The sequence below is a fragment of the Halictus rubicundus genome, chromosome 17, assembly GCF_050948215.1.
Source record: "Halictus rubicundus isolate RS-2024b chromosome 17, iyHalRubi1_principal, whole genome shotgun sequence".
Classification (NCBI taxonomy): Eukaryota; Metazoa; Arthropoda; class Insecta; order Hymenoptera; family Halictidae; genus Halictus; species Halictus rubicundus.
In genome coordinates this window covers 4,395,510-4,421,256 of record NC_135165.1, presented here as the reverse complement: position 1 = coordinate 4,421,256, position 25,747 = coordinate 4,395,510, and the positions used below count along the sequence as shown (strand labels likewise).

The 25,747-nt window shown below is 40.9% G+C and overlaps 1 long non-coding RNA gene across 1 annotated transcript; it reads right to left on the bottom strand.

The window, feature by feature from the left end:
- Nucleotides 1-4,023: 4,023 nt before the first annotated feature.
- LOC143362483 (uncharacterized) lies at nucleotides 4,024-25,747 on the bottom strand. Its single transcript, XR_013083639.1, has 2 exons — nucleotides 24,933-25,747; nucleotides 4,024-4,070 (listed from the first exon to the last, which is right to left on the bottom strand). It is a non-coding gene; the product is annotated as an uncharacterized LOC143362483 (long non-coding RNA).

Genomic DNA, 25,747 nt, shown 5'->3' with positions numbered 1-25,747 from the left:
GTTTGCACGATCGCGCACTCAAACACGCACTGCCGCGGTCTTTTCTCGCGGCACGAGTCCCGATCAGCTGTGCCGAGCTACTGGAAAATCGGGGGCACGATCGCAGCCCCGCGAACTTATGGCGAACCGCGTCACCTCGACGGAGATTTCCACAGGGTGATTTACCGGCCAGTGAACCCGAAAGCAGCAACGCTGCCAAGCGATCGCGTAGGGAAACGCGTTTTTCGGCTAAGATGTCAGCCAAGAGATCAAACCGTGCGCACATGTCCCGCCAGATATTACTTCGGATATGTTTCGATGAGGATTAAATGAACTCGAGAGACGCACGTACTGGTATCATTAGTCTTTTTTTACAGGAGGACGCGTCAAGGATTTGTGAAGGTCAACTTTGATTTCTACGGTAATCGTCCTCGGGAATCTTCCAGTGACGGAAAAGCGATGTCGGTCTCTTCGCCGACACTTAAGTGTAGCCTGAAGAAAGCGGTTCCCTCTGCAATATTTTGGTGGCGGACTTTCGGTACCCTGTGAATCACCCTGTATGTGGTACAATGCTCGCCTAAATTCATATCAACGGTTCCTAATCGTACAGGTTGATTAAGCGTGCTACCTAAATTTATAGAGTATTCAGTACAAAAATGACTGAAACGAGAGTTGTCCGGTTTTGAGAGTAGCATACAATGTAACACTGACTTTCCGTTTTGCATTTTTGTCGAGATTAACCTTGAGTTTTTTAAATCGTAATTTTAATATTGCGATTAAACAGAGAATAGAACCCTGAAAAAACTATTCTCTAAACGATTATTTCGTGCCTCCATTAATTTTGAATTTCGTTGTTCTCCGTTACAATTAACGCATGTGCGTAACCGATCGACAAACGCAAACGCTACTGATTTTCTTTTTCGCGAATTACGTTCGTCTCCACGGCGATCAGACGTTTTGTTATAAAACAATATGCAGCAACAACGTTACACAAGAAACCAACAGGAAACTTTAAAGTGATTACGACGTAATCACGAGCATTATATTGATGCAGCTGCTGAAAATCAATCTTAACTGTTGCACGATTAAATCATTTTCTTAAGAGGTTCCCCGGCGTTAACAAAATTGTTTCTTCGCGGCACCATCATCGTTCGCTGATGAAACCAATGTTCCACGGCCTGTCACGAACTATAAGAATTCCAGCATCGTTTCGTGGAATCGTACAGCAGTCTCGGCGAATCATCGAGAGTGCATGCTGCTGCGCGTAAACACGTCGCGCGCCGCGGTCGATTCGAATTCGCTTATTAAAAAGTTGACAGCGACGGGTCGCGCGAAACCCGCGCGCCGAGTTCGACGCCTCGGAGAGGAGCTCGTCGACGATTTGTAGAAGCGAACCATTCGACCGGCTCGGGTTATTTTTACCGGGTCTCAAGTAGAGTTTCGGCGGTGCATCCGATGAGCTGCATCCCGTGGTCGTTGAATTGTAAACGATCGACGAACGTCGAGCCGCGAGTTCCTTCGTTCTTGCGTTTGATTCACGCTCGCCTTCGGCTCGTCTGGTCGGTCAGGTCTGTCTGCTATTATTTTTAGCGCGTGATCAAGAAGCCGCGAGAAGGAAAGAACCGCGAGAAAAGCATTCGCGAGACGACCGCAATGTCGGCTTCGAGCGAGTTAGGTCATCTCGCGGGCTTGGCTCGCATAATTACCAGCCGTTCTGTCACCGAAGCGTGTTCGACCGATCGCGATCTGTCTACCGCACCCTCCTCGACCGATCATCTGCCTGGTATGCTCGCGAAACCCGCAGCTGCGAACGCAGGATTTGAGAATCGTGACCTATAAAACCTGTTGCACAATGCACTTGCTCTGTGCAGTTTCGCCCTGCAATATGCTCCGGAACCACCAACGAGAAATCACACCCTTCGCTTCACCATTTCCCAATCTTCGCTAATCCTCTTTTCACGTGTTTCTCTCAGCTAGTACGCAAATAAGTTCTCCACAAATGCGCCTTTATAATCGGTAGATTAAAAAATTCGTCATGTCGACGATTATTATTATTTTTATTTGTCCCGTTCGAGGAGATTCGGAAGGTATTCTTATAGAACAGACATTTTAAAATCTCTTAGAATTGATACGGAAAATATTTATTTTGCGAAAAGATTCACAGTCTACTTAGAAAATGTTGATAGAAGTTTCCTACAAGGGGATTTCCTTGGATGATCATGCAAATATAAATTTTTGTCATTGCAAGGCGAAATAGTGATAAAATTCAATGTCCAAGCGGATAGCGACTCAAAGTGACTGCAACGTGACTATTATTTTTACTTAGAATGCTAGTACAAGGTCCAAAGTGACACATAGGGAAACTTCTGCTTTCGATACTCGAATATCTACAATCTCTGATTACCAAGAAGATGATACCGATATTTTTGTTAATCGATGAGAAAGACAATGGTTGAAAAAAAAGTACTGCTTGGTTTTTCCAGGTGTGTGTCATTGCAGTGCTACTTTGCTCAGGGCTAACGCTGCTCGTCGATAGGTAATTCAGGATCTAGTAAGTACATTTTATCAAATTACCGCATCTATATCCGCCTTTCGAAGGTGGCGATGTTCTTAGAATGTGCAACGCAGATGCATCCGGTGTTCAAATTTTAATTTACATTTAGTCATCATCTTATTCGATTCACAAACTTTCTTATATTAATCGATTCATCGTCTCTTACGTTGTATCAAACGGCGACTTACAAAAGAGTTTAACAATTTCCTTACAAATATAAATCCCATAAGAAAATTGATGGGTTTGCGTATGAAGTTGCTATCATAATTGAAAACTTCATTAAAAAAATTCCCAATCGACAAAGGGTTTAGTTTAATAATATATAATATTATAATGATATAATAATATTTAATGTTTTGGTGACAATATTGCTGTATTCCAAAGAACAAGAGTTTGTGCCAAACAAATTTGTTTTAACGATTACAATCAGACTGTTTTGAACAGTATAAATTTAGCGTTGTGTAAAGCGGTAACTATTATGGCAGAATGAAGGAAATGACGAATGTTTGTTATGAAGTAATTTGCACGATTGTTGTTCAAACACTTTCCAAGAATGTTCGCGTAAAGCATCGTTTCGTTAAGATCCACGCCAGGTTCGAGACTATGACGATTCTCTTCTGACAGAAATTACGTTATCTACGTCACCGCGAGGGACTTCCTCGAATGTAAAAATAGTCGAGTCTCGGCAGATAAAGTTACACGCTTAACATTATGGCAATGTGTTTTTCTAGGATGGAATCACTTCGCGATGTCACATCGGATAAATGATTGAGCAAAACCTCGAACGAAATCGTTACGGTAACACACTGTTTTTCTACGAGAAATCACACGTTCTCCATCGTGATCGTGATCACACTATCTTGTGACAGTGAACGATTGAAATTACTATTGTGCTTGTTATCCTCTTTAGCAAAGTATTCAATTCTCTAATTTTTATTGGCGCGTTCGAAAAGGATTCTTGAAATGTTTAATTAAGAATGGTACTGTAGTTGATGGTTCACGAATATTAAGCTTGAAAATCATAGGTGTGACATTTTACTCTGCTGACGCACTACCACTCACGTGAATTATTTCCATGTAGCGTCATGAAAACCTCGTCATCGTGGATTTTCTTAGCTTCCGTGAACGAATTGAGTGTATACATAGCAAACGCATAATACCAAACATTTCTATTTTTTCTGCTTGCTACAGACAGTATCATCATATTTATTCTCACACTTTCGCGGTTTCGTAATAACTTATAATTCATAACAATTTTATTATTAGCCGTACAAATTAATTCGTGGCTCTCAGAGTTAATCAATTGTAACATTAATTCAGATTAAAAATTGGAAACTTGTTCGTTATGAGATAAAGAAAAATCGTACAAATTGATTCAGATTCTTTTTGAAAGTAGAACGCATACTAATTGCGAATGATCAATAAATTCACGAAGAGACAGCTAAGAATTAATTTGACCACCTAATAAATAAACTAGAGGCCTCGACTTACCTTAACCGTCAAGACAGCTTCCTCGAAGATTGTTTATCGGCGAATTCTGTAATCAGAAAAATAAAAATCACGTTTCACTTTGCATCGATCAAGCGTGCAACATTTTTAATTACATAATATACACGATACAGGTTATTAGCCGACCGCATCTCAATTTATCATCTCTATTAATTGTTCCATTGGTAACTTGACATTGACACATCGTAGATTTAATTGCTAATAATTCGTAATGGTCATAATTAGACGGTAGGCTGGCTTCGTCGTTATTTCATATTGAAACCTTGTTGAAACGTTTACAGATGTTTTTATGGTCTGTGTAATGATCACTGTAGGCGGCTAAACCACATAATCTTGGAATACCCCTAGCATGTTTATCCTACGATTTCTCACATTCTCCGAGAGCCAGATTTACCGCTGCAGTAATATGTGCACAAGAAAAATGCAGTCATCCTTCAAGTGCAATACGCGAGTATTGTTCCTCTGTCCGTCTAACTTGCTCGATCGAGAACTCAATTTTTGTTGCTTTTGAACAAGTTACATATATTAAGAAATCCTCGGTCGTCAACCCCCGACGAGAGTATCAAAGTCGTAATTACGCAACTTATGAGAGAGACTAATATCTGTGCAAGACATACCTGTAACTGCAACTTTAATGAATCTAAAGATTTTTACACCTTTCGATGCCAGTCGCTTTGTCGGGAATATATAAAATCTTTAAAGTATATATAACGCAGTTAATTTAGAAAGCAAATTTAGAAAGCAGTTTCTAAATTTTCAATGCAAGCCCAGATAAAAAAAAAATGTGTAAAAAGCAAACTTTAACATCTTCCCCAGGATTCCGACCAATTGCAACTTTCCCAATCTTAGAAATCTTTTCAAAATCTTTTAACTTAAAAATATTGAGATTCTGGGGGTGCATACGTGAGAAATTATTTAGCAAATTTATTTTTCTGGGTGTATATTATTTTTAAAATATTGCCAAAAATATGGGCAGCACGTTCCTGTTATTTTCATAAAGTAATGCAAAATAGTCGATTTCAGTGCTCCGTGAACCTAGTGTTAACAGTGTCAGAATGCCCTGTTAACACTAGGTTCGCCCATTTAAAACTAGGGAGAAGTTTTATCGTTACAGTCAACAGAATGCGTTCCGATCACTATAACCTGGCTGCTTCACTAGCGCGAGTAGGCATTGTCAATGATAGCCAGTGCAAATGCAATCGTGACTGCGAAACCCTTGACCATACAATATGGCAATGCGAATTGTATAATCCACAAAGACGCAAGCTAACAAAGGCCCTACTTAGTATGGGCCTTCAACTACCTCTTAATGTAGACACACTTATAGCGAAGCCAAATATTGAAGCTTGTCTTTGTATTCATTCCTTTTTCAAAAATCGCAATCTAAATATTTAGGTTTAACGGACATTGTTATCGTATTCAATTGTATTATTATTGTACTCTTCTTGTTCTATCTCTGTATTATATATTATTGTACCCACTTATATTGTTATTCCTGTAAAGCAGAATAAACCCAGAAGGATTTCAAATGCTAAATAAAAAAAAAATGTGTCCGAATATTCCTGTAAAATTTTAGGTGAAAATATTATGAAAATATTATGTGAAACGGGGCTCGGTAGCAGCGAATCGCTGGACGGTTTTGCGCCACGGCACGAGGAGATTCGCGTCACCATTGAAACATAAACCATAGCGAAACGATCTCACGGCTGCCCGGTGATAAGACAAGGCGTTCGAAAGCTGCACAACTTCCGCTAGCGGGGCTTCTATCGTCGATTCAATCGATACAGCCGGGCACGGGCATGAATGAACATGCGAACGATGCCAGTGGGTTCTTTCGCGTCCACCTCGTGTCGGTGGCGCAATCGCATGGCATAGAAGCGTGTGCTGTGCTGGCAATCTTATCGGGAGAGCCGGCCAGGCCAGGCGGTTGGGTGAATGGACGTGGGCTGACAAAGGATGGAAACACTGGGGAAAACGAGACCGTGGCCTGTGATCCCGAGAGGAATGCGCGTCGCCGAACTTAGGCACAGGTGCACCCCACGGGAAAGGGTAACACGAATCCTGCGACCTTTCGCAGCCGATCCGCTGCGACCCGCGTGGCGCAGATGAATCAGCCGAGAGGAAATGATCCGCACTTGTGCGCAGACGATCCCGGAGCTGACTTACAGCCTCTCGAACCACGAGAGAGATTCGCGAATCTCCGTTATCTCCGAAGCTGACGGGGACTTTTAAGCTGCCTCTTCCTCCCTGTTCAACATCCAATTATTCATTTTTCTTAATTGGATTTTTATCTGACCTCTTCACCTGAAATATGGAACGGTTTTTCGGTGACTCTGCTGAGCTGCATAGGGTTATCAATTTACTATGATATTCGTCGCAGGCCTTGTTATGTTTCTCAATGTCCCCGAGGGTAGATTTTCTAACACTTTCTAGATCAGCAGCTTTTCGATAAAACTGCATGCACAGTGTTAACATATATATAATTTGATTGTTTAATGTTGCTTCAACATCAAAGGTCATTAGCAACACGGTACATTTTCTCACAATATATTATACATATTTGTATCTTTGATATACTTGGCAAGACCGGCGATATACTCCTTAGAACTTAACAGAATGGGTAAGGATCTAGGCAACTTAGCATTTTTTTTCCTTTCATTCTCATATTTTTTGCATTCTATTATTAGGTGGTTTATGTTAATTGGTACTTCACATGTATCGCAGATCGTATTTTCTTTCTTATTTAACAAAAATGAATGGGTTATTTCTGAGTGCCCAATTCTGATTCTAGAAATTCAAGTTTGAATTTGACGATCTACTGGACTTGGAAATTTGTGCCACTCAAAATCCGCTCCTTCATTATGATATTTTTCTATATAATCCCTTTTAATTTTGTCAAATACCTGTTTCCTAGAAATTTCATTTAGGTGGTTTTTAAGATGGTTTAGTCTGGTATAATGGGTGATTTGTTTCATTTTTGTGTTGCAGGCTGCTAATTTGGCTGCTCTATCAGCATTTTCATTACCTTGCATACCCATATGCGATGGAATCCAGCAAAAAGTAATGGATTTGCCGAGTGAAGACTCTTCGTAATATTCGATGATTTGAGTCTGGCGAAAGCCAACAATGATTTTCTGTAACAGAGTTCGCACAACAATCTTCTATTTCGATACAATTTCGCCCGTTATCTGTCAATCGTCGGAGATGCCTTCAAAGGAAACGGATCCTCGCGTTATCAGCGTGTCATAATACTTCTCCGCGATGGAGATCGGCTTACAGGCGACCATCTGTTGGCTGCTTCTCGCAATGACTGAGCGATTGCGCGCAATCGATACTCCGTTTCTCGATCACGCGCTCGCGTTCTCATTCATAAACGCCCGTGCTCGATTTATCCGCACGGAATCGTTTTTTCGGCCGTGACGCATGAAACGCTAGTGAATTAGCGAAATAACAACGTGCACAAAATGAATTTGACTATACACGAGAGACTCTGAACACCACGAATAGTTTTACGGTACACACAGGTTCCCGTGTATTTGAAAGATGCGCAAGTACTGTAACCGCAAAGAAAGATGTGCAGTCGAAGAGCGTTGCGCAAAATCGAGGATGAAATTAGCGATTCGACTTTCGATCGAGAGCGCAGGTGGCAACAGGTTTCGGTATTTCCTGCGGGAGCCGGTTCACGAACGCGTCCTCGATGTTTCATGCGGCACGTATGCAATGACGAAGTTTAGGGTTACTTTTTAAGGAGGAGAGGATGCCAACGGGATAGTGCGTCCCGCCGGTTGAATCATCATCCCGGCTCGATTCTAGGAATGCTCCATTCATCTCGGAGCAATGTCTCGGACGCGGAAACCGAAGGTCTTGCGGAATCGACGAACCCACTCGCGGAAGGAACGCTTTTCTGGCCTCATTCTCACCGCGCGTAGGCTGAATTCCGTAGACGATTACGATCTCGAGGTCGAATCGTTCTCGTTCACGTCCGACGAATTTTGGGAATTCGTCACCTGGTTCCTACATGGTTCCCGACACGTAACGTTACTCTCGCCGTCGGACAAGATTTTATATTTAGACATATCATTGGGACTGCTAGATCGTTATGCAAACAGATATTTTTAGACGGTGATTTAGGGCGATTTGGATCACAGAGATTATTTTTTTTTTTTTTTTTACTAATTTACGAACCTTGTTGCGAGCGCAATTCAATGGCTCGTTCATATTTTCACGTAACGAAGAGCAATTTGGATTGAAGAGTACCTTTAATAAATCTGTTCTTTTTTAATACTTTTCTAAGACTTCTGTTGTAGTTCATATGAAGCTGTTTTTTAACATGTGTTTGCTAAAAGCTGGATCCAATGATCGTGTAGTAGAGACGTCAAGTCGAAGTTGATAACAAAGTAAGAGTTGCTGGATTTTTGTTGCCTCTCCGTTCGATAATCGCTGAACGCATGTATAATTCAGCGTGCCACGAGTCCAATTATCGCAGCGTAAGTGGTGGTCACTGTATAATCGATGACTCAAAATCTGTAGTACGCTTCATTCTCGTAAGCACCGCTCAATACCGTCCATTCATACTTTTCAGTAAAATTCTTTAGCAACTTTGCCCCACGGGACTCTTGCGCAACTTTGCTCTTAGTTCATAGGAAAAAACCCATTCGGATCGCACCGACGAGAATATGTCTATTCGATGATAGAGAATATTGCCGGTAACGTTTCCCAGTACTGGAACGTTCGTTACCGACTTTTACCGACGAGAGGCACGCTGTCACCAAATCAATAACACCCATGCTTTATTAACTTTTGCCCGGCGGTCTTACATCAGGCGTAAAAATTAACACTGACCATTGTCCCATATCTCAAACCGTTGCCTTGGGGAATCCCGTCGAGCAAAGAGATGACGATTTTCATACAACGAGATCATCGTCAACGCTTCCCGGTAACTGCTATGACGTTTTCAAATTTGTTTTAGAAGCTAACAAACTTCGAGCGGTTTGTGGTTGACGCAATGACGAGGCGCCGGATGAATTTCTATGCCCAGTGTTTTGGTCTCGACGTATACAGTGAGGTTCATATTTTCGGATTTTTCAACGTTATTATTTTTTTTTAATATACTATGGGTGATCGAATTACGGCTGCATTAAATCCCTATTACTTATAGGACGTATTGACCCTTAGCACTCGAATGACGACTGTAAGGCGCCACTAAAAATTGTTCTGTCTTTATTCAAAATATTTTTTACATTATTAAATTTGTTTGCATTTAATAAATTACTAAACATTTCGGTGTTGTACTAGTAAATTGCACCATTTTCGTATGTATAACATGAAAAATATATATATAAAAAGGAAATATTCTGGGTCGGTAGAAATGTTTCGTTTTGGAGTTAAAACGGCTTCGAGTGCAAAGGGTTAAGCAACGTTGCGCAGACAGTAAATACATTTTTCGAGGTTCCAATAATTAAATTAGCTACCGTAAGTGTACATTGCCTTCTGCTAAAATTAGAATTATCAGTTTGCCACGTCAGTCAGGCTGGAAAATCAATTTTCCTTACAATGTATTAAGCCAACTTTCTTAGAGTCTACAAGGATAGTAAAGGTTGTCTATCCTTGTCTATTCTTTCTAAATTGTTCCGACTTTGTATACGTGGGACAGTCGACGTGGCGAACACATGAAATTCATTTCTAATAAACTGCATACGATAATATTTCTGATATAATCCCCACTGGGGGACATTTTAGACATTCTCGTGTCTACCTTGTGCCGGGCCATTCTGTGTAACAATATCGATTTCGATCGGAAGGAAGCGCATGAAGATCGTAACGGAATGCGTCACGAGTCATACACCGGATCTCACAATCAGCCAATAGCAGTGAATCATTACCGGTAAATTCCGCGGACGTCGAGAGCTGCCATTTATTGGGGACCACCGTTCGGTACATGTTTAGTCACGATTGACTCTCTTTTCGGTGTATTGCGTAAGATCGAAATCCCGTTACAGGCGTTTCGTGTCCTGGAGAATGTCGTGTGTCGGTGTGACAGTTGATTATTTTCACCTGCAACCAAATTTCTCCGCTCCAAAAACTTTTTCCATGGGGCCCGCATATCTGCTTCTCTCGTGCAAACTCATTTCTTGCTTCTAGATAAAATGCCCCTCAGCCCTTTGCCCTTTACTATCAATGATTCAGGTAAATTAACGCCAGAACCGTCGCAGCTGTTTCAGAATCTGACTTTACTTAAAAATTTGTTGCAACTTCTCCGTACCTCGTTTTTTTTATTTAATTGTTTAATGTTGCTTCAACATCAAAGGTCATTAGCAACACGGTACATTATCTTACAATATATTAGGACCTTGAATAAGTTCTCGCTGTTTCTTTTACAAAATAAAAGCTTTTACCCAATGTCCTTGCTTCTGGATCATTCCTAAAACTTTTAAACGTTATGAAACAGTTGACTCATCTACTTGTAATGTTTTTCCAAGTTCTGCTAGCGTCTGACATCGGTCTTGATCGAGTAATTCCTCCAACTTTTCGTCTTCAAATTTTTTCGGTGCGCCAAAACGTTCTTTATCCTCAAGTTCAAAATCATTATTTTTGAAGCGTCGAAACCAGTCTCTGCATGTCGTATCCGACAAAGCATTGTCACCATAAGTCTCAACAAGAATTCTATGTGCTTCAGCTGCAGATTTCTTTTGAATAAAGTAGTGCAATAAAATTCCCCGGAAATACACTTTATTTGGCACAAAAGTAGACATTTTCAGAACTAAGAAAAAATTACTTTGTTTACACTAAAGTGAACTACCATACACTGAAATTTAAGGTTAGATACACTACTGCCTTGCATGTGTGTTACCATTCGAAATTCCACGAACGGGGTACTGCTACTGCCATTTTTGAAGAAACAGCGAGAACTTATTCAAGGTCCTAATATTATACACATTTGCATCCTTGATATACTTGGCAAGACCGACGATATACTCCTTAGAACTTAACAGAATGGGTAAGGATCTAGGCAACTTAGCATTTTTCCTTTCATTGTCATATTTTTTGCATTCTATTATTAGGTGATTTTCTTTCTTATTTAACAAAAATGAATGGGTTATTTCTGAGTGCCCAATTCTGATTCTAGAACTTGAAGTTTGAATTTGACGATCTACTGGACTTGGAAATTTGTGCCACTCAAAATCCGCTCCTTCATTACGATATTTTTGTATATAATTCATTTTAATTTTGTCAAATACCTGTTTCCTAGAAATTTCATTTAGGTGGTTTTTAAGATCGTTTAGTCTGGTATAATGGGTGATTTGTTTCATTTTTGTGTTGCAGGCTGCTAATTTGGCTGCTCCATCAGCATTTTCATTACCTCGCATACCCATATGCGATGGAATCCAGCAAAAAGTAATAAATTTGCCGGTTTCAACAGCCGCGTTATAACTTCCTTGGATTTCCTGTATACATTCATCGGTTGTTTCCAAATCTTCAATGGCCATAGTGTACCTCGTTTTCATTTCTGCCAGTATTAGAAAATTGAAAAGTAGAACTTCAAAGAATTAATTAATTTTGCCGTTTTTAACGTTTCGGAAGATCCTCCCTGGCAAAGGCTGGGAGTGCAAAATTTCGAATACAGTGATCGGTAGATCCTTTGTGCAGCCGCTTCCGAAGAAGGTGGGTGGGAGTGACAGCGTTGCATCGCAGTCAGGTAGCTCCGTTCCAGCATCCGGTGCTCTCTTTCAGAAGAAACTCACCTTCGATTCTCGATCGAGGTTGCATCTTATCGTCCGCGCCGTAGCGTTACAACACGCTCGGCGCAGAGCCATTAATTTCCGAACAGTCACTCGGCCGAAGGTGAGACGTGGAACAAAAAAAAAAGAAGAGAGAAAAAAAAACAACAATACAAGGATTTTTCCCGTTGTCTGCGAGACAAGGAATCCTCGGCGACATTTCCCTGCTCGAAAATCAGCTCGGCGGGAGAATAACGATCGCGATTCTCACACTCGGCGTGGACTCTCGTCATTTTTAGCACATCCTGCGACACGGACCCGGGGACCGTTTTGAACCGGTCAGTGACGCGCGACTATACTGACTCCGATATTACCGGCTCGCGTGACGAATTAGCATACCCGTATCATTCTTTCTTTTTTTTCTGTTCTTGTTTTTTCTCATCTTTTTTCCACCAGTCCATAAAGTCTGCCGCGAACGTGAGCTCGATTATGTTGTGCCCGCGGAGGATCGTAATATGTAAATAGTGGATTTTTTATTTGTGAAACGGTGCCGGCATTCGGTGAAAAATTTTGCTGCTACGGTCCCCTGTGAATGAACGCTCGAACCGAATGCCGGTTGAAATTAGTATTCGCTCTTCCCATGAGAAGACTAATTTTTAAAGTCAAACATCAGCGGTTGAAAGTTTTTCCAAAAATTGTTCAAAAACTACAGCTATTTCATTCATAACTGGACAGGCTTTTCGAACCAATATGATGTAACAACTTCACCTGAAATTATTATTGAAAAGAAAATTACCGCCTGTTAAAGCCTATTAATCATCAATTTCTAATGAATAGACTGTGGATCTGCGAAATAAAAATTGTCTCGCTCAATTGAGAAACGTGGGAGCCAAACAGAAATTTCCTTCTTTCTTCAATAATTTAAAAAATTTCGAAATTACGAATTAATTCCTGTTTCGAATTACTTTTACGCATTTTTCTCATAAAATCCGCACTCTGCTAATGAACGGACAGAGGTACGTTCATCATGGGACCATTGAACCAACTCAAAATACAAATTGCAGAACTCACGACAACAGTGGTGACTTTGAATACGTGGGAAGTCGTTCGAACAACTGCTGAATAAATGAATGAACTGCTAAACAGGTTATAAAAAGAGGAGGGTGTCTTTAGCGAGACGTCTTTGAACTCGAAAAAGAATGACTAATTTGATGAGGGCATCATAAATGTTATGTTTTCGTTCAATTATGTCGATTCACCGGACAGATCGCCCGTAGGAAAAAAGCGGAGAATGTATCGGAATCGCGTCGTTCCAGTGAGAGATAAACGAGCTCCGCAGGCGTGTAGCTTTCTAAATAAATTTAATCTGCGGAGCGTTATGTAAATTCACACCTTCGTGGACTAAATTAAAAGAGGAGTTAAATTTAGACGCGCCTCTGTCGTAAAGCGGTTTCGGTTGGCTAAAAATAATATTCAGACTTTCCCGTGGAATAACTGGGAAGGCTACAGGTGCAGAAACTGAATAAATAAATTAAGAATAATCACAGAATTTCGAAAAATATTTCGTAATGCAATTAAATGTAATACCAATGCTGCAAAATAAAATCGGGCGAGGAAACAGTTCCGGAGTTCGGACGATAGCTTCGCATAGTCCGCGGAAGACCATAAGCCCGAGCACGATTGCTGAGTCATTGGGGGACTCCGAGAAACCAGCTAGAAAGTTTCTGAGTAACCAGATCATCTCCCTCGTGGATTTAGTGCACCCGCGCATGATTGTACTGTGAATGAAGCGATTATGGTTTATCAGTGTCGTTCGAACGCCGCGTGGAACGATCATGCGTGTTATTAGTTTAAGGGGGCCGCAATTAAGGTACAGCAACTTTTTATAAATTTGTTTAAAGCGCTGGCGGGCCTTACGTTATAATTTTCTCTTGTAATCTATTTAGCTGTTCTTGCGTCACACGGACCAATTTTTTTATACAGTTTTAATTACCTGTTTATTGTCGTAACAGTCATGACTCGGTCATTGCAATGCATTTAGGCAGAAAATTTTGAAAAAGTATTTTCCTATACTTTCAAAAGATACAATTAAAAGATATTCGATTTTTAGGGAGACTACGCAATCAAAATTGTGGAGGTTCATTGTTGATAAATAATCGGTGCTCGATCGTCGTGGAAAGATCAACGGACACCGATGGTACGATGATAATATTGATTCGGTGATCAGGAGTTACAGCCAACTTGAAGAATACACTCTCGCTAGACGGCCGACCTACTTCGAGACGCGTTTAGGCCAGTCTTTGATCCTACGCGCAGGTTCGACCTGTTTCCTTCTACACATTCAATCATCGGGTAAACGCTTATTATATTCACGTTCCGAGGGCACGCACAAAAGGATCCGTTTTCCCTCTTCAATGTTTGCCGTATCACTCTCCTTCTGCGTCTCGTTTCTAAACATTGCCTCCATTAAAACGAAAAAATCCTTTGCGAATGTACAGTGGCTCCAAAAAGTATTACTGAATTTCTAATTTTTCAAAACCTATTGTAATTTCGTACAAACTCGTTTCAAAGCTTGAAGCGTCCATCTTCTAAGACGTTTTCGCATGACGTAACTGCTGGGAAAACGCAGTCTCAAGGATGCTATAAATTGAAACATTTTTGGAAATATTGCAAATCTTTTTCCATGCCATAAATTTGTAGATTGAACCTTTTTACAGCGACACTCTAAAATTTGATACAAGATTTTCCTCGGTCATTTTGTTCAATTTTTAATTGAAGGTACAGGGCATATACTTTTACACAGTAATTTTTTACATCACCAGCTTTTACACGTTCCACTTATTTTTACGCGATTTCAGAACCGTCTGACAATAGCTTGATAAAAATAGAACCGTTATTATCAAACGCAGTCACTTGTGTTCGATTTAGAAAACGGACACGGACTTTTGCAATCACGTAATCATTTCAGTTTCGATCGGCGAGAATGTTCAGCGAGTATTTCGACAGTTTTCCGTTTTCCTGCGTGCCGGATGCGCAATTTTCCGGCGTAAGCAATGTCGTACGAAGTGCAGGTGCAACGCGGATCGTCCGTCAATCTGAAGTGTAACCAAGCGTTTGCCATGGTAAATCCCCGGGCATGTGGTTTGCTTACACACGCGCTGAGGCACGAGTGTTGAATAATACAGCCGGATAAATTATTACAGACGTCGACGGCTTCTGGTGGCGCAGTGCTCGCGTCGTTATCTCGCGTTTCTGACCTCTTTCTTTCTTTCGACGAGGAACCGTTGCGTCCTAGACCAGATTATGCAACCGGTTATCATCGATTACGTGCGTCACGGCAAGGACGTAACCGCGATGACGTCGACGATAAATTATGGCACGCTGGAAACTCCTGGTTACTGATCTCGCTTACGAATTTCGCGATGCGCGTCGCGCTATCTTCAATTTGTTTACTTCCCCTGACGCCGACCACACGGTTGCTCCAATCATACATAAAACATCTTGGGAAATCTAATTCGAATCCTAAGTGTGTGACATTGTTGCAAATCTGAAAATTTTCCTGGAACATATTTTTTCACGATTCAGCGTGACTCGGCGGAAATGCGAAGACTATTCTTGAGTCATACGTTCTAAAATTACGATTCTCGGTGCGATCGATCATAGTGAATTTATGGAGTTGTAACCGCGGCGTTTAACTGGTTTTACTTGGTAAATAGGATTAGTGAATTATCATTCTGGTGTTACTGTTTTAAATGTGAATATTATTTCCTAGTCGACCACAGTGTTTTTATAATGCTGTTACAATAGTGTTTAATTGATTCCACTTGGTGAGTAGGATTGGTGAATTAGAATTTTGCTGTTACTAGCTTAAAAGTAATTATTATTTCCTAGTCGACCACGGTGATTTTAATAATGTTGTTACAATAGTGTTTAATTGATTCCACTTGGTGAGTAGGATTGGTGAATTAGAATTTTGCTGTTACTAGCTTAAAAGTAATTATTATTTCCTAGTCGACCACGGTGATTTTATAAAGTTGTAACAATAGTGTTTAATTGATTTCACTTTGTAAACAGGATTAGTGAATTGTAATTCTTACTGTTTTAAAAGTGGTTTCATAAATTTATAACAGCGTTGTTTAATTGGTTGCGCTCGGTAAGTATGATTAATTGTTTTATAATTGTGATGCTGCTGTTGCTGTTTTAAGAGCGGTTATTACTGCCTAAGATTATGCACGACAACACAGGTATTTTATTATTCGAACGGTGTGCCTAGCGATTAGTTCGGGTCAAAGTTCCACTGTATAATCGCTTCTTTTGCGTCAGATAGACGTTTTCTAATGACGCTCGTTAGACAGACGAACGTCAGGCTTTCTTCGGTAATCTCTGTTATCTCGCATCTCATCGATCCGAGAAGAAACACGCCGTGTCTTCGTCGGATTAGGTTTCTGCAAAAGACGCACAGAGATTTTCGCAGCCAGCTCTGCGGGAGCTGATGATTTTCGTAGATAGTGTTATTCCGAACCTGTTTGACGTCTATAATTTTAACTATATTTAAATATATGTATTTGACGTGGGAAACAGTTTTATTAACGGTGGAACGATGTCAACACTCCATGTTAAGTGAATTTTACTTTTAATTCATGACAAAACGGCCGAAATGTGGGAGAATGCCAAAATAAAAAAAGGACAGCTTTTTAGAAAAGAGCAGATAATTTTATTTCACCCTTTATTTCGATTGTTTGGTGATAAACGGAATGGAGAAAGAACCGTGGAGCAATTTACATCTGATGAATGAAAGTTAAATTATTTTTTGGCAGGGTCGATGGAATTTCGAATTTGGCGGTGCAGGGAACACGGATATTTGCAGCGAAGGAAGAGAGCGCGCAAGAGTATGCGGCGCGCAAGTCACCGAGGTGTATGAATCAGTCGCAGGCAAGTGTAACGACCGAATGACGTCAAGAGGATTGCACAACGAAGCGCGCCGGTAATTCCAAACGTTAGCTCGGTTGATCGATTTCTAGATCCTCCTACGAGCGCGCCGCGGAGATCGCGCGAAACGCGCCGAGATTTAGTATTCACGGACTGTTGCCACGACTGTACGAAACCGACCTGTAACCGTGATACAGCAGTTAATTTGTTAACATCTGTTCGCGTTACCTATCGCTTTGTGCATATTTAATCCTTAACAATTTCGAGACAAAGAATTCTCTGTGAAATACCGTTCCTTTTTAACTTACAAGGCGTGTCATGAATACACCATCTTCTTAACATTTTAATAATTTGGACTTTTGGAAGCAAATGATGTTGTTCATTTTTGTTAAATTTTATTTTTATTGCACAGAGACGAGGTATAGACACCATTTTGAAAAGTGTTCGAATTTTGCTCCCACTACTGTGAATTAGATAATGCACGATTCTGTAAGCTGTAAATTGTTTGGTACGACTTCGTTAATTGTGTTTTTAGTTTGTGTTAAATTTTAAACACGTAGATTTTAAAACACAAGAAGGGAATCCAACTATTTTGCATTAGGTCTCTAGAAACAGAAAATTGCCATTCACCCTAGGGACGTAGGAAGAGCAATCTTAGGGACATGTGTAGTTCAGGGTCTGATAACTTCCAATGCCATTTATTTTTATAGTACGGTGAATCTGCAACATGATGACACATCTATGAACTTATCAGAATTTGTAGCGTGGGTGGTTGGAGGTATCGGAATTAGTAAAAGTACGGCACACTCCGGAAATCCCTGGGCTCTCCCACCAAGTGCAACCTAAATGTCAAATGATTTCACTTTGTAGATAAATCATCCAACAGGAAAGAAAAAAATCTAGCCAGGGAAGACCGTGTCCAGGTTGCGCCCGTTTGTTTCGAGAGTAGGATTTCACTGTTCGTAGAAAAAGAATAGCCGTGACGTCAACGCGAAGACTGTCCCGTAAGATCGCTGCAACACACCTTTTTAACGAGAAAGCGAAGACAGTTGCGAACCGAGTGAAAGTGCAATGTAATAAGGCCAATATACATGAATCACTGATTTCTAAATTGGCGGTCTCGGACAAGTGTCAATGTAGTCGAACATTATTTCGTGAAGCAACGACACCGGAAATCCCGTACGAGACCGTAAACCCTTCCAGGTATGCAAATCAAGGTCACACGATCTATATCCCCAAAAGACGTCAAAGAAATATTTCTTTGTATTCTTACAGGAAATATTCCTAGGCCCTTGAAAAATCCCGGTAATCAGTGATATTCTTCATAAAATGTCCGAGCTGTTACTTTTGGTCCCCGTTGAAAACAATGATCCCGACAACCGGTTGCGAGCACCCCAAAATCATTGCATCGCTAACGCAAATAACGACCACGTTGACAATCGAGGGTGTCACGCCGAAGTGGCAAGGTGCAGCGTGTCGGGGCGCTATTATGCGATTGCGGGGGCGTTATAGTCATGCATTATAGCTGTTACACGTGAGCCGAGCGTACCGGCGCGGCGCGGCGCGCAACGTGTGGTCAGTGACACACGAATGATCGTGCGTGCGAAAAGTTTAAGGTCGCGATTGCGCGGCTTGTGTCGGGTTTAGTATCCGTGACCGCACCGCCATCTATCGCGTCGCGTGTCCCGTGCTCTCTTCGACTTCTCTCGGTTTTCCCTCTCTTCGTGTACTCCTCTCTCTCTCTCTCTCTCTCTCTCTCTCTCTCTCTCTCTCTCTCTCTCTCTGTCTCTCTCTCACTCGCTCGCTCTCTTTCTCATTTTTCATTCGACAGCTACAAAGACCGCTGACCTTGGCCTGCTGACCATGAGTACCGGCTGCCTGATTCGTTATGTTAGCGCGAGGGCGCTACAGTATTCACGTATTTCAGCGTCGCTCTTTGTACCCGGGATCACCCGGACCGCATTCCTCCTGTTCCCAATCAGGTGATGATCATGATCCCGCGATAACAAACCTCTTATCTCGGATGCACGCTCTTGGACGTCCGGGAACCGTTTCACTGATATCAGAGACGCACCATGTCTAATAGAGGTGTGGTACAACCCGACAATTATCCGATGCTACATAGAATCCAGTCGGAAAGGGTTCTCGCACACTTATCTATACTTTTGAGAGTCCGACACGATTTTAAAAATCCCGACCCGTTCCGAGTATCAGAATTTTCGGGTTCTCGCACACTCATACTTCCGAGAACCTAACTCGACCCGACCCGACCCGGCCCGGCGCGGCCCGATATTTGCGGCTTCTCGCACACCTCTACTGTCCAATGATTTGTAACCCTTTGCAAACGAGAATTTCATTAATTTAATTTTTCGGCGATTCTAACTGACCTATGTTCACCATAAAACAAGATTGAAGAGTTAAATGTGACAATTAGGAAAGACATGTTGTTCCAACGCATACAAGTCGGATATTAAGATTCGTGATTTAATGTTGACTGAGCAAGAAAGAAACGATTATACCCCAGATTTTATGCATAAAATAGTCTGCGTCAATTGCAACAAACAGCAGCCATGTGAGGTGACCTTTCCAGTGAATGATCACCTAAACTGCATGTCTGTTGAAATTAGTACTATTAGTTGTAATCGTTATTTAATTTGCTGACTTCTATCTGTATAAGAAAATCGTGCCATTGCTAAGATCTTGCACTGCAGAACAGAATTCTAACAATATGCTTGACGGTTGTAGCTCGTATTAGAAATCCGAAAAATGGGCCAAATGACCGAAGAATGCACATTAATTTCTAATGAATGAACAGAGGTATGCGAATGATATCACAGTAACGTCACCCTGATGTTATATCACTGTCCGGCGATGCTGTAATTGATTCACATTTCGACGAAAGAATTTGGAAGTAGGTTGAAAACGCGTGTCTGCAATTTTGTGAGTCATTTAAAGTGAACAATGACTCACGACGAAAATTGCTGGCACGTGAAAAAGCATGGGCTCAGAGCGATATTTATTACACGTGCGATTAAATGTTTGCGATCTTCATTTTCCGCATGCGATAACACAGTCCCGATTATTAAATTAGACGCGCATTGTTGAAGTATTCCGTCGCTGCTGCAGAAGGATGTTTACAGGACATGTTAGCCAGGACATCAAGAAACTCCAGTGGCGAGTAAACTGTAAATAATTTACAGGAGCATAGAAACATTCAGATGATGCCATCGTCGACTTGTTTGAGTAATATTAGTGCAGAAGTAAATTTCTTGGCAGACGTTGCCTCTTCTAAATAATGGCAAAAGTTTAATCTTTTTACAAGAAATAACGAAAGGTTTCAATTGCAGTGAAACAAATGGTTGTAGTCGCTTCGAATTGTAAATAAATTTATTTACAAACTGAGATGAGAACTAGCGGTGAAAATGGGCATTCGTGGGCCCGGAAGAACATTTTAGTGAAAAAATTTGAGCATTCCGAATCGTACTTGACCGGAGGTTGACAATATCGTGTGAACGAAACTTGTCGCGCGAGTTTACGCGACGGTTAGCTTCCTTAATGCCTTGCTTTGTTCTTACAATGACATCTTCGTGAACGAAATACAAATACTCGGACGAAAAAGAAACTGTTATTTTAACGTATGCCTCTGTCGGTGCAATTACGCTCATGTGAAATATGAATCTGAATATTAAACGATTTATTCAAGCCTTTTTAAAACGTGGTTGTTGCGATACGTAGTATGTTGCAATAGTGCGAAAGAAATTACGAATTTAATTAATTTTGATGCACATTTAACGTGTGAATTACATTACAGTAATTGTTTGTTCCAGTTTAAAATTCTAAAAATTCAATACTGCACGATCAATTTCTGTATTTTCGAAAGATATTGTAACATTTCGAAAAGCTTTAAATACCGGATGTCCCTGATTATTGTCGACTTCCATTCAAGCCCGAACGAAGCGCAATTATCGTCGAAGTATAGAACGATAATTGGAATTAGAAATTACTGTGAGGATGTTAGCCGCTAGATTATCGCATGTATGGAGACATCTGTAGAAGGAATGATTAACTCGCTCGTACGCCTACGGAGAAATAGTGGCTTAAATAGTATGCCAGAAGGTATGCATATTAGCATCACAGACGGGTTCTGTGTCAGCGTGTACATATGATAGCACACGTCTACTATAGTGAACTTCTTTACCGATTGACCGATTCTTCTCTATCGACGGTAGAAAAAAGTATTTTGCGATTGCCTGTGTGTGCGAAACGAAACTACTCACACATATTCGTCTCCGCTATATTATAGTCATTACAATAGTCTATTTTTCACAAGAAGAAGCACACGAACAGTCCATTTAACTCTCGAGTGGGCTTCGAAAATGAATCGCACAAAACTATTGGCACTCGATCAATTGTAAGTTTGTTAAAAAAAATCGCAGATCAATTTACTAACCCTCATTTAAAAGCTTGAAGCCTCAGCTTTCGATATGCTGAGATTATTTCTCCCAAAGATGCTATTCCAAAGCGTAACAGGTGAGAAAGTGAACATTCGAAGGTACTTTGTTTTTTCAAAAATTTGGAAAACCCAAACCTCTGCAGGAAGATCGGAAAATTTATTCGTGATCGAAAATATAATGGAAACAGTGAAGTTTCCATTTTGCAGCGATCACTTTCAGTTGAATGTTTTTATCGCACTTGGAATTATGAGTGTGCCGGCACTAGGATAAGCCAAGGTGTTTAGAACTGATAAAGCAATGATAAAGTTATTACTTGCTTCAGGATGTTTGTATAATACATTGTATCAAGATAGTCTTGAGTACCTTTCATAAAAATAAATCCGGGGTTGTAGGAAATGAGACTTCGTCCTCAACGATGAGTCAAAGTTGGTTGTTCTACGATTTCTTTTTGTTGACTCGCCATATATGTTTTCAACATTGTTTACTATATTAAATTTTTTATGAATACAGCTTAAAATATAAAAAAAAAAAACGTTTTTATACAGGGTTCTCCATTAATTTTTACCGTCCCAAATTTACATTTTTCATTTTCAAATATTCCTGTTTAAATAAACCGAAAACAAATGTTCAACATGAAATTGAAGCACATTTGCATAATGACCTAACACAGTGGAAGATTGTAGGGCAAACGTATCACCGGGAGCTTAATTGTCTCGTATTTCTGAGAGCCGGTATTTAGGCCATTTTTATTAACATACTAAACGATTTTTTCAGTTAACGTCGTTAATGGGAGCAAACACGAACGCGACATAGTTCTCGCAACGGCGTACAGAATGCGAAGCTTATCGATTTTGTACATAAAAACCGATGACCTAATCGATCTTTTCTATATTAATCAATGTAAACACTTGTACAGTTTCGAATTAAAATACGAATCAGTTCAAATTGCAGCACGATTAAATAAACTTTTGTGCGGTGAGTAAACTCAATTGAGCCGGGGGTTAAAAATTAAATTAAAATAAACGGAGCTGTACGATAACTGTAACAATTTAATTGACAAATGATCGATCTTCGGGAAAACCTTCCGGTCGATTCAAAACGGAGATTTGGTTATCTAATCGTCGTGTGACGCTAAATTGTGTAATCTTGGTAAACTAAAATTACGTTGATCATCCACCTAACGCGTTAAACATACTCGCAGGTTTCGCAACGGGTTGGTTCTAGCGTAACTATCTCGCGTTTCTGCAAAGAACCGTGCTACGGTTTATTATCGGATCAATAGTTTGTTTCTGCGAAGGCTAACCAAGGCAAAGTTTATTCCACTGATGCCGGTCACTGATAACTTCGATTTTACGATAGTCGACGGAGCGATCGAAGTGAGAAGTTGAGGTTATTTGCGGTCGGTCGTCAAGGTCTTCTTCTTACATAATACCACGATCGCGCCGATGCAACTACTCCGCGAGAGTGGCAATAATAATTATTACGCACCGCGCGAAGAATGGTTGGCAAGTTCAATATTTTGGAATCTTGATAACGGGACACCAGACTATCGCGTTGGTGCAAAAATAATTCCGCTTTTTACCAGTTTGAACTTCGGCGATTTTTCCGAAGCGACGTTCTGTCTCGAAAATGAAGAGGGTCATGGACGTCCTTCTGCAATTGATCACGACTAGATCACGGATTTTTATGCAAAATAAAAATATTATTTTCAAATCAGAGTAGCTGTGTAGATATTTATTTCTTCTCTCGATAATAGTGAAACGTTGGAAATAATTCCACAGTATATTCAAATTTTTTAAATGATTTTTCCATTTGATAAATTAATTTTTAAATGTAATATACATACAGTATGAATGAGAGTGTGTAAGGAATGAGCATATTTGTGGCAAATAAATAAAAATATACAACAGTGGAATTCAAGAAGAAAACCGCAATTATTTTTGCTGCAACCTAATACGAATGTCTACTTCGTCTTCGATCCGGTCGAGCTCGCTCCATCCTCGTTATCGGACCGATCTATCGCCTAAGAAATATTGATCACTGTCGTCTGCATTTCCCTCCGTTTCGCGCTCGGTTGCACCGTTATCACGTTTCCCGGAAAATTGTGCGGCGCGGAAACATAAAAGATATTGAAAAGTGAATATTAAACGCGATAAAGTTATCGCGAACCGGCGGCAGCTCGACACAACACGATCGGCAAACCATTTTTACTTAATTGAATCACTTTCGTTGCGCAACCGTGTTCTTTGACATGGAATTACAATTTCAAATTCTATTACGGGACAGATGAGTCGAACCGTTTCATGAAACTCGATGACCAAGATTGAGTTCAAATATTTTAATCTTTTCGCCGCTTGCACTACTATTTCGTCGTTCACAGTTGCTTTATAAATAAACGAAATTTTACTTCTGCTTCGATGGCTTATTCAAGAAAATTACTTATTATCGTAACTGAATGGCATATTTGGTAGATTGCGTTCAGAATCCACGAGTCTGACTCGACATGACAAGGCAAGTGGTGCACTTTTCGATTATAGTAGATGACTTTTGGATTATAAACAAGTGCAAGTACGTAGTGAGAAACAAGTACAATCGAGAGAGCAACGCAAACACGGTATAGTTTATACCAACGTGCTGCTATGACACAACCAAGCGAAAGAGTTGTTCGCTGGATGAATAATTTCCGATAACTAAACTGCGGGTTTCTATGCATTTATGACAAAGTCATAATCTAGTGGAAGATCCAGTGACAGCGAATTCTTGACGAATTGACTTATCATCTCCAGTTAACAAATCAATCGCTGAACTCGAACCTGGCTGGCCAAGACTAGAAACATCGTTTTCGAAGGAACATAAGGGCAACTGGCCAAAACGGATCGGACGGAAATAGTAGAAACTGCAGAGAAAATAGAAACGAACATACAGATTGAGAAATCTGTCGGAAGACTTTTCCACTTTTCTGTATTTATGCACCTTAATATTTCCAAAAATTAAATAGTCTATAGAGTTTGTAGGATCATAAAAGGCTCAGCAAAGTTTCATTCAGATCCGACTGAAGCCGACACAGTTAAACAAAATCCACTCTATCCCTCGTTTCACCAAACTCAATTTAGTTCAAGATTCAATATCGTAACATAAATCCACTCGGTTGCAAATAGAAATCTATTCCAACAATTTCGTTGTGACTCGTTGCAAATGCAGATAACTGTGATTAGATAACAGCTGCTTACAGTCAACGATTTTATAATTGATGAACGGCTGTAATCTTCTGCTTTGTTAACACGTTGCCACACCAATGCTTACAAAAGTGGCCCAAAAATAAAGCAATTTATTTAAAACTGCAAGAAAGATCCTTATCCGAGATAAACATTGTTCTCACTGATTGCAAGAAATAGTACAAGAGTCTTAACAAGCTGACAACAACATACCGACGTTCTTATATTCTTTTAATATTTTAACCAACCCGTTTTTGCCACAAGTGCATAAAAGCCGCAGTGTACTCGTACGAATTTACATTAGCACCGAACGGTTTATAAAAATGTCGATCGCAGATGGAAGAATGAGCCGGTGAATGCAACTGGCGAACGACAAGCCGCCGGAAAGAAGTTTCCACGCGTTGAAGAAGAATTGACCGGTGGCGAAGGTCAGAGAACAGAAACGTCGGAATTCAGCGAAGCAGAGAATCTAATTAACAGCGCGGCACACGTCCGCGGCGAAGCCGAAGCGAAGATGGCGCTGCGGGGATCAGCTGTGCTATGCAAAACGCAATTTCAAAACGGACAAACATACCTTCTGTTCCGGTGAATCTGGTTGTCGGTGGACAGAGTGGCTCCGCTCGGCAAAGAAACAACCTGGAACACGGAACTTGCCGTATACACGGGACCGTCGATCCGATCGAACTGAAGGGAATTTGACGATGCGCGGGTTCTGCGGCTTCTCGGCGCGTGGTCGTCGCGACGCTGGTATCTCCTCAAGGACGGGATAACGGTGTCAGAAACGTAAACGGTGAATACACCGGGATCCGAGCCATCCATACAGCTCGCACTAATTAATCGAGGAACCACCACTCCGAGAAATGGAAACTATCGATTCCGAAACTACCGTTCGATCAAGAAACAGGCGCTGAGAGACCGAACGACCGCTGCTAGGAAAGCCGGCTGCCTCGCTGAGAGATCACGGAGAACAAGGCGGTTGCGTGTATCGGTCTAGCTTTGCCGTCGGTATTTGGTACCGATGTATACATAAGTGCCTCCTCCGCGTTAGTATGCTAGTATGTAGATATATGGCTACCAGCGTGCTCAGAATCGCGTGAGAGTGGGGCGTCTGCGCTCTCTCGTGGGCGACCTTTATTTGCATTGAAATTAGTGCGCGGGCGGGTGTGTAGACGTGCCAGCATATTGTTGGCAACAATACCTACACATGCTCGACGTAGACTCACCGCCGTGCCGACTTTTCATTCACTTTTCTCTTATTACCAGTTTCGTCGCCGCGCGAACCGCTTTGCCCACCACACTATTCTCACGGTTGCAGCGTATCTTTCGTTTATCGTGACGCCATTATTCTACGGCACACGGCTCAGGATTATTTCAACAGAAACTTCGATC